At 37.3% G+C, this 437-nt stretch overlaps 1 long non-coding RNA gene across 2 annotated transcripts in view; it reads left to right on the plus strand.

The window, feature by feature from the left end:
- Positions 1-437, plus strand: part of LOC119591875 — a 181478-nt gene that overhangs the window by 57981 nt on the left and 123060 nt on the right. The gene's annotated exons all lie outside the window — the stretch shown is intronic.

Here is a 437-nt window from a genome sequence, read left to right on the forward strand (position 1 = left end):
TCCCTTCCCCCTCCTTCCTCCAACTTTCATTCTCTCCCTTGATTTTTCTCTCCATATACTTTTTTCTCTGCGTTTTCCACACTTTCCTGTTTCGTTTGTTCGAGTCCGGAGCCATTGACATTTGTGCCCTTTGCGTGAAAAGTGGGAAACGGATTGTCACTTCATTAAATAAAGGCTCATTTGCATAATGATTTAGCAGGAATGGTACAGACGGCGAGTGTTGCATTACGGTGCAACTTGATATCTTTATCCGCCGGTCTTTTTATGGTTCAGGGCATATTTTTGTTGTGATATTTTACACACAAGCCTTGTTATTATTTTTCCTCCTATTAATCAGGGTATAAAAAACTTTATCGTGTGATAGAAAGATTTCAGCATGAAATATGAACACTGATCCAGTTTTTGAGTGATAAAGTATTAGTATTATTATTTAACTT

Source organism: Penaeus monodon, chromosome 29, assembly GCF_015228065.2.
Source record: "Penaeus monodon isolate SGIC_2016 chromosome 29, NSTDA_Pmon_1, whole genome shotgun sequence".
NCBI classification, from domain to species: domain Eukaryota; kingdom Metazoa; phylum Arthropoda; class Malacostraca; order Decapoda; family Penaeidae; genus Penaeus; species Penaeus monodon.